Source organism: Lolium perenne, chromosome 6 (genome assembly GCF_019359855.2).
Source record: "Lolium perenne isolate Kyuss_39 chromosome 6, Kyuss_2.0, whole genome shotgun sequence".
Lineage (NCBI taxonomy): Eukaryota > Viridiplantae > Streptophyta > Magnoliopsida > Poales > Poaceae > Lolium > Lolium perenne.
In genome coordinates, this window is record NC_067249.2 from 261,444,270 (window position 1) to 261,456,751 (window position 12,482).

At 43.7% G+C, this 12,482-nt stretch overlaps 1 long non-coding RNA gene across 1 annotated transcript; it reads left to right on the forward strand.

Moving 5' to 3' along the window:
• Positions 1 to 2,629: 2,629 nt before the first annotated feature.
• Positions 2,630 to 4,325, forward strand: LOC127309182 (uncharacterized). Its single transcript, XR_007856991.2, has 2 exons — positions 2,630 to 3,317; positions 3,811 to 4,325. It is a non-coding gene; the product is annotated as an uncharacterized lncRNA (long non-coding RNA).
• Positions 4,326 to 12,482: the final 8,157 nt, after the last annotated feature.

Sequence of the window (12,482 nt, forward strand, 5' to 3'; positions counted from 1 at the left end):
TGAACATCCTCTTCCCCATCTAGCTCCTTAAGCTCAAGACAATCATCAGAATCGGTGTCTGCATAAGCATCATCCTCCTGTGCCATAGAACTACTTCCAACAACATTTTCAGTTCCAGGCTCCTTTCGCTTGCGAGTACATGGCCCCCCACGATCAAGACAACATTCCTCAATACAATAATCATCAGGTTCAGGATCTTCGTCCATGAAAGGCTCGTTAGTACCATCATTTTTAGTGTCAGGCTCCTTTCCCTTGCAGGTACATGGCTGCTTCTTCAACTCAATTGATAAAAGAGAAACCATATCACGCATCTGATCAACAAGAACACGTCCCGTTCTTATCATCGAGGAAGTGAAGAAAGTCTTCTACATTTCTCTTAGCTTACAACGTAACTGTAAATAAAAAACACAATTAAGAATGCAATTTACAATAACACAATAATTAAAAATCAAAAGACATAATAAAAAACCTTACATCATTATGCATTTCACCAGGAAACATATCTGAGATGTGACGATCGACTGCTTCACGAAGATGGTCAGGAATATCCGCACGAGAGTGAAAACCTGGATCTGCCATCTGTTCCAACCTGAACAAGCACCGGAGAACACTAAAATTAGTTCAGGTATGATGTGTGCAGCTTATCACTTTCGAAACTATAAAAAACAGGACAACAAAAAAAGATTACAAGAGAAACCACACAAACCACCTATGTCGTAGCAATTGCATATCCTCACTACACATCTAAAACAATACGCGCCTCTGGCGCATATACATCGACAACCAAACAAACCAAAGGAGACCAACATAATTAACACGCATGCACTGGCAAAGACGTGTAACCGAGCAGCAATTTTGGTGCCGCTAAACTATACAACAAATAGACCAAGGGAAACTAGACAAAAAAACAACCAGATAAACACTAGCACAAACGAAAACTCTAGAAAAGAAACAAATTGTACAAGTCTATACTGCACGGCGCCGACCAATATGAATTTATCAGTGCACAATTACAATACAAGTCGGTGCTCAAGTACAAGTACAAGTTATATAGGTGCACAAGTTCAAGAGATATAGGTGCACAAGTACAAGTTATATAGGAGCACAAGTTCAAGAGATATAGGTGCACAAGTACAAGAGATATAGGTGCACAAGTACGAGAGATATAGGTGCACAAGTACAAGAGTTGTAGGTGCACAAGTACAAGAGTTATAGGTGCACAACTACAAGAGATACAGGTGCACAAGTACAAGAAATATATGAGAACAAGTACAGAACAAATTGTCACACGAGTACCAAGGACAAACACGAACAAGTACCATACACAAAGGACAGCAAGTACACGACAGAAATGGCTGGACACACAGGAGTACAAAACCATCTTATGAACAAGCACTGGACAAACCCTAGAACTAGTTCAGGTACGATGTGTGATAAAACAAGACCAAACAATACAGCAGAATACACAGATAGAAACCACAAGAACCACCAGAGTCGTCGCATCTACATGTCAACACGACACGGGAAACTCAGCGGCTCCTCCAGGGCGGGTAAATCGACAAGAAAAAAGACCAAGAAACCCTAAATAATAACATGCATGTCATCACGAATTGTGGAAACATGCGGCTACTACGACAAAGGGAAACCCTAACTAATGTTCCTCAGAAGGTGTGTAACCAAGAAGCAGCGGAAGAAATAGATGAAAAAAGCACGACTTTACTGAGGGAAAACGCATCTGCATCCGCCTTCCGCATATTTTCCATTTGAAAGTGCTACCTCCCTCCCATTAATTCCCCAGAAAACTCACTGCCCGGAAATACAAAGGGAAAAAACTGATTCGATCTAATCGAATCAAAGGGAAAAACCAAGATCTTAGAAAACCTAAGCAGCCAGAAAAACGCGACGGCGCTTACCTCTGGAGCAGGAAAAACGTCCGCCGACGATGAGTTGCGAGAGGTTCTCGACAGCAACGGAGGAGAAGGGAAAATAGCAGCGCCGCCGACGAGACGACGAGCCGAAAGAACCAGAACCCACGAACCTCCCAAACGACAGAAGAAGAATAAGGGAAAAAACGGAGATAAAGCCACACGCGAAACGGGTCTCCATAAACCCGATAAGTGCGAAGCGGACCCGTTACGAGAAGTGGACGGTTTGCAAAATCACCAGAAAGCAACACGTGTCAAACGCGGAGGCACTCCACCGGCAAATTCCGCGTCCCACGTTCAACCACGTGGCGCGCGCGGAGCGAGTCTCTTCCCTTCCCAGAGGTCGGCCTTTTTCTAGAGTTTTCGCCACCGTGGCCCTTGGATCTTTGAGTTTCGTCATGCCTGGTCCATTCCTTCTGTTAATTACGTCCCCGGCAGTTTCGTCCACGTTACCTTAAACCACTGCACTTAACAATCTAGCCTCATCCTGGTTACTTGATCGAGTCGATCGTGAAGTTTGGTGGTTTTGCTTGCTTGTCTGTCGCTGGATGCATGCGGCATGCCGTGATCTGGAAACAAGCTAAAATTAGCTACCTAGGAGAACGGCCATCCATTTGCATCGCGGTTGGCCGGCCGGCATCGGCGCGCTCGCCCATATTGTGTGAATATATATAGACCTCATAGTATAGTATGATGGAAGTCCTGCTTGCATTCATCACCATGTACTCCATCGGCAGAGGCCAAGAAGCGAGCCGACGAGATGTCCACGTACGGAAACAAGTTCATGGCTATCATGTATCGTCTTGTCGACCATACTCTCGCCAAATAAAATGAAGACCTATGATTATTGCACTCCATGCTGGTGGTACGGCATGCATGCATGAACATCAGCTAGGGTTTCATTTTATTTTGTGAGGGCACGGTCGACGAGCACCGGTCATGAATCTCTCACACTTGTTTCCCTTTGATATCTGGTCGGCTTTCTTCTTGAACTCTCGGTGGAGGTGGTCTATGTTGTGAAGTGTACAAGTATATTGCCTAGTCCTTTCCATCAGTTCGGACTTTTGGTTCAAGTGGCTAGTGCATGAAGCTTAACAGTCTACTCTACATGCATATTCGGCTTTGGTGTCATCTAGGTATACTTGTGTCGTGCGTGGAGCAAGTCGGAGGCGTTGCACATCGATCTCATGTTGCAGGTAGCCCATGTCTGCATTGGAGGAGAGGTCATCCCCGTCGTTCATGGACGCTCGCGGTGCTAGACAAATCATTAAGGAGGAGCATGATGCCGAAGACCTCCAGCGAGGCCAGCAGCTTGCGCATGTCAGCGTGGTAGCTCTTGTCGAAGCACGAGAGGACGGAGACGCAAGTCTCGGGGGTAAAGTGTGACAAAGGGTATGCGGACATGCATGGTTGCCACACTACATTATTCTTCCGCACTATAGAAATACCGCTACGTACTAGCTTGTCATTAAGTCGGTTAATTTCGACAAATTGAACTTTGTAGGACCATGCACGGTTTTGTCTTATGGTCACCCTATGAATAATTGTGCATAACCGTACAAAATTCAAGGGATTTTACAATCAATTTAAGGACAACTATTAGTAAGTGGCATTGTTGTGGCATCGAAGAATAATGTAGTGCACTTATTGTGTTAACCATGCATTTCCATCATCCATGCATTAAACTTTCCTCAGGGACTTTTTTTTTCTTGTAAAAAAAACTTTCCTCAGGGACTTGCGTGTATAGCCTCTTACGCTTCAGGGAGATCTACTATGATGACATGTGCAAGATGGCCGGGCTAGCGGTCTTCGCCGTCATGCCCCTCCTTAAACATTTTTCAGCACCTTGAGCATCCAAATAACAATGATGGCATGTTCAATGCAGACTTGTGCTGCTTCTATGACTACAACGTCGCAAATAATAAGAAGGCTAGCCCATGAGCTCGGAGGGCTCCGTTGTTCGGTTGTATAGAAATGATTTTCTATGTCATCAACAAGTTGGTAAAAAAACTGCGATCTATTGAAATGAGACTGACATGGTAGAGGAGGAACATTGGGGCTATATATTAAGAAGAGGACAACTTGGGCACACATCTGCTGAGACGAGGGCTCGAACGCGGGTGGTCGGCGCCTAGTTTTCCTTGAGTTCTATTCGCAGTTGTTAGAACTATTTATGTATCGTATATCTGGGAAATTCTTTTTAGGTTATGTACAATTCGGTGATGTCAGCCTTTCCTTATAGCTATTATATAGGATTTTTGTTGAGTTGGAGGAGAGAGAATAGGAAAAGAGAAGGCTGCCTTCTCTTAGCTAAGGGATGATCCCTTAAAAAATAAGAGAAGACCATTTTCACCATTGTATCACATGTCTTCCCTTCGCAACATGATATTTTTACCAAAATTATTAATTGTCATTAATGGTAAGGGATGGTAATAAGAGATATTGCATTGTACACGTTATAACTATTGCCTTATCTAGATGACGTGGAGGGCTAAGGGAAGGTGTGACTTCTCTACCATTGTGCATGCCTTTAGACCCTTTTTACAAGACATCTGAAATTCCACATTTATCTCATTCAGGAGAAAAGTATCCAAGTCAAAGATGGAAACAATAAAGTGATTTTATTCATTTTCAAATGGGTTGCATGTTTTCTTAATCATCTATTCGGCAGAAAAAAAGACAAAATAAAAAAGCGATGGATCTAACCTGTGATTCATGATATTTTACATCTCCTATATTTATGGAAAAAAAAAGGAAGAAGAAACATGACATACTACTAGCTAGTATCAACCGTGGCCGAATTTGACAACGCATCAACGTTTAACCGAAACACCTTATCTACTTCCCGCGTTTCGATCTGTAACAATTCGGCGATCAGTTACGATTACAAAATGTACTACGACGTATATCCATCCACACCGACGTCTCCTTTTGGCCTATATAAACCTAGGAAAAAGTGCTGGCATGCGAACCTATCCCAATCACTCTACCCCACCCAAATAAAAGACCTCAAACAGACAACAGATGGGCAGGCAGCCGGCCGGGATCGGGATGGACGACGTGGAGCGGCATGCACGCCATGGACATGGAGACCCTGAGATCCTGGAGAAGAAGAGCAAGTCCAAGGCAGACTGCTTCATCTGGTGCATCATCGGGATCATTGTCGTCGTCCCCACGTGCGTGCTTCTCTGGCTCGTGCTCGACCGCCTCGACGCGCATTACAAGGTCGCGATAGACGACGTGTCCGGCCTCGACCCGATTCCGGCGAGGGGCCTCTCCTTCAACCTCACGCTCGGCGTTCGCTCCAGCAGCTACGGGGCCGAGGCGTGCATCCAGCCCGGCACGTACGTAGAGGTCTCCTACGGCGGCGTCCAGCTCGCCGCGAGCACGGCCGAGATCGGGCGGCTCTGCGCGAGGCCGAGGAAGTCCGCTGAGCAGCGCGTCGTAGCCAGGGTCACCGGTGTGCCCGTGGGCCAAGTGCTCGACAGCATCGCGGCGGACATGAAGCGCGGGGCGGCGGTGTTCGATGTCACGTTGCACCTCCCGGCTGGGTCCTATGGCGTCATGCCGCCTTATGGTGGAGAGAACTGGGCGACGGAGTGCGGTGGCAGGCTGGTTGGCGCTGCCGCCTCGTGGTGCCCCTCCCCCAACCAGGACCCTATGTTTGTATAGACATCAATTCATCTCAAAGATGTAATCAAAAATACTCCAGTACTAATAGTGTTAATCTGAATCAGTTGATTAGCAGCATAATCTTGCGCTGGGAGTTTATTCATTAGCAGTTACTTTTTAGCATGCATGCAGGCAGAGCCTCCTGACTGATCGAATCACGGTCTCCGCGAACAGATCAATACCAGGCCACTCTGCTACGAGCCTACGAGAATACGATCTTTACTCCTCCACACCCACACTCTATCCGTTTTATCTTTTTGAGCTAATTATATTTCTAGTCCAATAACTTGTCCATTATGTGATAATTTGGTCCTACAATTTGGAAAGTGTGAAGACACAGTCCAACAACTTATCCATTATGTGAAGATTTGGTCCTCAATAAATCAGAAAATAACACGTGGCGTAATAGTTTTTGCAGAAAGACCCCTAATATTTTTAACTTACACATGTAATCTTTGGTGCTGTCTTACGAGGGCTCTGCGCTCACTTTGCGTTGCCACTGGACCATGCACACTAGTCATGTGCGTTATGCCCTTATACTAATTCATGCCGTTTGACAGCACATACTCCCTATTCAGATTTGAGGAAGACTTGTTTTTATACAAACTAGTAAGTAGCATGAAACAATAGAAGAATATAACCTTTAGGAAAATATTAAAACTCAATTTTTTCTCTAAAAATTTAAAGACAAAACACTCTATTATATAACATACTATATATGTCGAATTGTATTTGCAATCTACCATATATTTATAAAATGAAATAAATTATCAATGTTTTTAGTAAAAATGAAATACATAAATACCTAGAATACATTTAAACAATATATCAAAGACGTGACGATTTCTCGGTTGAATTGGAAATAAGTTATACCAAGTAGTTATCAATATGTCGAAGTTCATAAGTGACATATTCTCATGGATTTTACGTACAAATATAATTTTTTTTCCAAAAAGTGGCCCTTATAGCCGACTTAAAAATAGTTATTTTCTATACCATCCCAGTAACAAGAGAACTTGTAAAAAAATACTCCAAATGCATGAAAATATATCTATTTATGAAATCTAGGGTTGCAATAACCAATAGTGCACTACAAAGTTTTAAAAAACGTGTTTTAGATCTAGCTAAATGGGGTACATGTTACTTATAATTTATTTATGGACATCTCAGTTTTATGGGACGTGAATTTTTTGATCATAGGTCCCATGGACCCTATATAAACAATATGTCAAAAAATATATCATAAATTATGCGTGTAGAGAATGTATGTAACTTGTGAGTATGTGCATGCCAAGTTTGAATCTAAAATATATTAGTATGTCACCTAAACAAAAAAAGACAAAATGCACGGTTCGCAATATAAGCAATGGACGTACAGGTCACAACATAACGAAGTACCAGTTTCTCTTTTTTCGGTTGGTGATATGGTTGTAATTTTTTTAAACAAGTTGCACAAGTATCAAGGTGACATGTACGGGTGTGAATTATTTCAACTTTTTTTGAAACATTCAAATAGAAGTTTTCGATTTTTTTAAATATCAGGGTGCATAGCTCCTGGGTGCTCCACCTTATTTCCCTAGATTCATGGCTTGTCAAAAGAGTGAAAAATTGGTGTAATCTGACTATAAGAGATGTACGTTATGGGCATAGAACATAAACATTGCATGGTGTAGCGGTGAGGATGAGTTTACTCGAACAACAACTCGTAAGATCGATCCCTCGCCCGCCTGTATTAAATTTTATTTGTTTCATCTGCACTGACAGGTGGGTCCCATATTTAAGACTGTACAAAAGATAACATGTGTAAGTTAAAAATATTATGGATCTTTCTGCAAAAACTGTAATGCCATGTGTCATCTTCTGATTTATTGAGAATCAAATCTTCACATGATGGACAAGTTGTTGGACCGTGGCTTCACGCTTTGCAAATCGTATGACCAAATCATCACATGATGAACAAGTTGTTGGACTAGAAGTGTAATTAGATCTATCTTTTTATGCGTATGAAGTTCACACTAGTAGAAAACACACATTATATTTTTAGCTCCAAAGAGCATTAGCACTGGTTGCGCTATGAATCAAGACTAAAGTGTGCATTAGCACCGGTTCGTATGGCCAGGACGTCGCAGGGGAGCCGCAGGGCTTTAGCACCGGTTCGTGCGGGACCTTTAGCACCTGTTCGTGGCAAGAACCGGTGCTAAAGGGTAGATGTCAGCCGCGTAGCGGTCGTGAAACCTTTAGCACCGGTTCGTGCCACAAACCGGTGCTGAAGCTGTTGGAGATATGCCCAAGAGGCAATAATAAAGTGGTTATTATAATATCTTTGTGTTTATGATAAATGTTTATATACCATGCTATAATTGTATTAACCGAAACATTGATACATGTGTGTTATGTAAACAACAAGGAGTCCCTAGTAAGCCTCTTGTATAACTAGCTTGTTGATTAATAGATGATCATGGTTTCGTGATCATGAACATTGGATGTTATTAATAACAAGGTTATGTCATTAGTTGAATGATATAATGGACACACACCCAAATGAGCGTAGCATAAGATCAAGTCATCAAGTTCATTTGCTATAAGCTTTCAATACATAGTTGTCTTAATCCTTCGACCATGAGATCATGTAAATCACTTACACCGAAAGGGTACTTTGATTACATCAAACGTCATTGCGTAAATGGGTGACAATAAAGATGGGATTAAGTATTTGGAAAGTGTGAGTTGAGGCATATGGATCAACAGTGGGATTTGTCCATCCTGATGACGGATAGATATACTCTGGGCCCTCTCGGTGGAATGTCATCTGATTAGCTTGCAAGCATATGAATAGTTCATAAGAGATCACATACCACGGTACGAGTAAAGAGTACTTGTCGGTAACGAGGTTGAACAAGGTATGGAGATACCGATGATCAAACCTCGGACAAGTAAAATATCGCGAGACAAAGGGAATTGACATCGTATGTAAATGGTTCAATCGATCACTAAGTCATCGTTGAATATGTGGGAGCCATTATGGATCTCCAGATCCCGCTATTGGTTATTGCTCGGAGAGGAGTCTCGACCATGTCTGCATAGTTCGCGAACCGTAGGGTGACGCGCTTAAGGTTCGATGTCGCATAAGTAGATTTGAATATGGTATGGAGACGAAGTTTGTTCGGAGTCTCGGATGTGATCCAGGATGTCACGAGGAGGTCCGGAATAGTCCGGAGAATAAGATTCATATAAGGGAAGTTGATTTCTGGGTTTTCGGAAATGTTCGGGATTGTTCCGGTATTGACTGGAAGGTTCTAGAAAGGTTCCGGAAGGGTCCACCATGGGGCCCATGACCTAGGAGGCCCACCGTGGGCCGAGGGGATGCTCCCTGGCCTAATGGGCCAGGGGCACTTGGCCCCCAAGGCCCAGGCCGGCCAACCCCCTAGGGTTTCCCTGGTGGGGATCAACTTGGGGGAGGGGAAAGCCCCTCTTCCCCCCTTGGCCGCCGCCCCCCCTAACCCTAGATGGGAAAGGGGGCCACCTTGGCCGGCTGCCCCCCTATACAAAGAGGGGAGGGGGTGGCCGGCCACACCCCCCATCCATTGCCTCCTCCTCTGGCCGCCTCTCCCTCCACCATATGCTGCTCCGGCTTAGGCGAAGCCCTGCAGCTTTTCTTCCTCCACTACCACCACCACGCCGTCGTGCTGCTGGAGTTTGGAGGAGATCTACCACACCTCCGCTGCCCGCTGGAACGGGAGAGGAAGGAGCTTCATCGACACCGTACGCGCGACCGAGTACGGAAGTGCTGCCGGATTGCAGCACCGGGGACGATCGTCTACACCAACAACGAGATTAATCTCGTAGGCTTTGGAATCTTCGAGGGTTAGTCTCATCTCCATCTCGTTGCTTAGATCTTGTAGATTAGATCTTGGGTGTTCCATAGATTAGATCTTGGATTTATTCGTTTTGCGGTAGGAAAATTTTTGTTTTCTATGCTACGAACCCCATCAGTGGTATCAGAGCCATGTCTATGCATAGATCTGTTGCACGAGTAGAACACAATGGTTTTGTGGGCGGTGATGCTCTTGTTGCTTTAGTTTGTGTACTTTGCTTCTTGCGGGATGGTGGGATGAAGCGGCCCGGGCTAACTTTACATGACCGCGTCTCATGAGACTTGCTCCACGCTTGACATGCAACTTGTATTGCATAAGTGGCTTTGCGGGTGTCTGTCTCTCCCACCATAGTGAAGATTGTAATTTACACTTCTATTGTCAACACTAGTATCACCGTTGTGGTTCATGTTCGTAGGTAGATTGGATCTTACTCGAAAACCCTAAACCACGTAAAATATGCAAACCAAATTAGAGGCGTCTAACTTGTTTTTGCAGGGTTTGGTGATGTGATATGGCCATGATGTGATGATGATTATATTTGATGTATGAGATGTTCATTATTGTATTATGGCAACCGGCAGGAGCCTAATGGTTGTCTTTAATTTTGTTAAAGACCTGCGTGTCTATTCATCATGTAATAGCTTTATTTCAAGTAGTTGTTATAGTAGCTATAAGTGATGGACAACCATGAAGCGGCGCCACTGACCTTGACGCCATGCTGGTGATGATGGAGATCATGTCCGTGCTTTGGAGATGGAGATCAAAAGCACAAAGAAGAAAGGCCATATCATATCACACATTATGAATTACATGTGATGTTAATCCTTTTATGCATCTTATTTTGCTTAGATCGCGACGGTAGCATTATAAGATGATCCCTCTCACTAAATATCAAGATAATAAAGTGTTCATCCTTAGTATGCACCGTTGCTAAGACTTGTCGTTTCGAAGCATCTCGTGATGATCGGGTGTGATAGACTCTACATGTGCATACAACGGGTGCAAGCCAGATTTGCACACGCGGATACTAAGTTTGCCTTGACGAGCCTAGCATGTACAGACATGGTCTCGGAACACGGGATACCGAAAGGTAGAGCATGAGTCATATGAATGATATGATGAACACTTTGAGTGTTCGCCTTTGAAGCTACATCTTTTCTCGTGAAGATCGGACTTGGTGTAGTGGATTTGGTTCGTGTAATCACTAAGACAATGCGAGGGATGTTGTTTTAAGTGGGAGTTCACCTAGTTAATTTCAGAATTAAAATTGAACTCATTTTATCATAAACTTAGTCTAAACTCTTTGCAAATATGTTGTAGATCATGGCGCCTCCCTCCATCAATTTTAACCAGTTCCTAGAGAAAGAAAAGCTTAAGGGCAATGGCACCAACTTCACTGACTGGTTCCGTCATGTGAGGATTTTCCTCACTGGTGGAAACCTGCAATTTGTGCTCGAAGCACCGCTAGGTCCCCCACCACCTCCTGCAGTATCCGAGGACATAAAGAATGTTTATGAGACTCGGGCAACTCGGTACTCCGAAGTTCAGTGTGCCATCTTGTGCAGCCTAGAGGCAGAGCTCCAAAAGCGTTTTGAGCACCATGACCCCTGTGAGATGATGCGTGAGCTCAAACTTATCTTTGAGACTCATGCGGCCGTGGAGAGCTATGAGGCCTCGAAGCAGTTCTTTACCTGCATGATGGAAGAAGGCAGCTCCGTTAGTGAGCACATGCTCGTCATGTCCGGGCATGCGAAGAAGCTCAATGACTTGGGGATGATGATCCCTAACCAGCTGGGTATTCATCGTGCCCTTCAATCACTGCCACCAAGTTACAAGAACTTCGTGATGAACTACAACATGCAGAACATGAATAAGGATTTACCTGAAATCTTTTCCATGCTGAAATCTGCTGAAGTAGAGATTAAGAAGGAGAACCAAGTGTTGATGGTCAACAAGACCACCAGTTTCAAAAAACAAGGCAAGCCTAACAAGGGTAACTTCAAGAAGGGCGGCAAGAAAGTTGCACCGCATCCTGAGAAGCCTAAGGCTGGTCCTAAACCTGAGACTGTGTGCTATTACTGCTAGGGGAAGGGGCACTGGAAGCGCAATTGCCCCAAATACTTGGCCGATCTGAAGAGTGGCCACGTCAAAAAGAAAGGTATATTTGATATACATGTTATTGATGTCTATCTTACTGGTTCTCGTAGTAGTGCCTGGGTATTTGATCTTTTGGTTCGGTTGCTCACATTTGTAACTCGAAACAGAACTGCGGAATAGACGAAGCCTGGCAAGAGACGAGGTGACGATGCGCGTTGGAAATGGATCCAAAGTCGATGTGATCGCTGTCGGCACGCTCCCTCTACATCTACCTTCGGGATTAGTTTTAAACCTTAATAATTGTTATTTGGTACCTGCGTTGAGCATGAACATTATATCTGGATCTTGTTTAATGCAAGACGGTTATTCGTTTAAGTCTGAGAATAATGGTTGTTCGATTTATATGAGTAATGTCTTTTATGGCCATGCACCTGAGATGAATGGTTTATTCTTGTTAAATCTCGATAGTAGTGATACACATGTTCATAACATTAATGCTAAGCGAATGAAATTGAATGATAATTCTACTTATATGTGGCACTGTCGTCTTGGTCATATTGGAGTGAAGCGCATGAAGAAACTCCATTCCGATGGACTTCTTGAGTCACTTGACTTTGAGTCACTTGACAGATGCGAAGCATGTCTAATGGGAAAAATGACTAAGACTCCATTTTCTGGTACAATGGAGCGAGCTACAGACTTATTGGAAATCATACATACCGATGTGTGCGGACCAATGAGTGTAGCATCGCGCGGTGGTTATCGTTATGTTCTAACCTTCACGGATGATCTGAGTAGATATGGATATATTTACTTTATGAAACATAAGTCCGAGACTTTTGAGAAGTTCAAGGAATTCCAAAGTGAAGTAGAAAATCAACGTAACAAGAAGATTAAGTTTTCTGCGTTACGA